Source organism: Oxyura jamaicensis, chromosome 7, assembly GCF_011077185.1.
Source record: "Oxyura jamaicensis isolate SHBP4307 breed ruddy duck chromosome 7, BPBGC_Ojam_1.0, whole genome shotgun sequence".
NCBI classification, from domain to species: domain Eukaryota; kingdom Metazoa; phylum Chordata; class Aves; order Anseriformes; family Anatidae; genus Oxyura; species Oxyura jamaicensis.
In genome coordinates, this window is record NC_048899.1 from 10,631,107 (window position 1) to 10,631,460 (window position 354).

The 354-nt window shown below is 50.6% G+C and overlaps 1 protein-coding gene across 1 annotated transcript in view; it reads right to left on the reverse strand.

Moving 5' to 3' along the window:
- The window catches only part of OLA1 (Obg like ATPase 1), a 126,680-nt gene that overhangs the window by 120,179 nt on the left and 6,147 nt on the right, over window positions 1-354 (reverse strand). The gene's annotated exons all lie outside the window — the stretch shown is intronic.

Sequence of the window (354 nt, forward strand, 5' to 3'; positions counted from 1 at the left end):
AAAAAAAAAAAAAAAAAAAAAAAAGCAGGACGCAATTATTTGCCCAAGCGATGAGCATTTTGTCTGCACACGTCCCTTCTGCTTGGCAGAAAATCAGGCTGCTGCTCTTGAACTTGGAAGGCTTGGCCCCTTCCCCACCCGTAACATCCCCGTGTAAAACTCCGTGCCCCTCCTAGGACTCGCGGGAAATTGTGCGGCAACCTCGCGTTTAACTGCTGGTAAATCGATTTATTGGGGGGATATTTGGCAGCCCTTTCCCGGAGCTCGGTTTGAGGAGAAGAGCCGTTTCATCTGACGCTCTCGCACACGAAGCCGGGAGCCTCCCCATCAGCTCTAATGAACGAATTGTTTCCC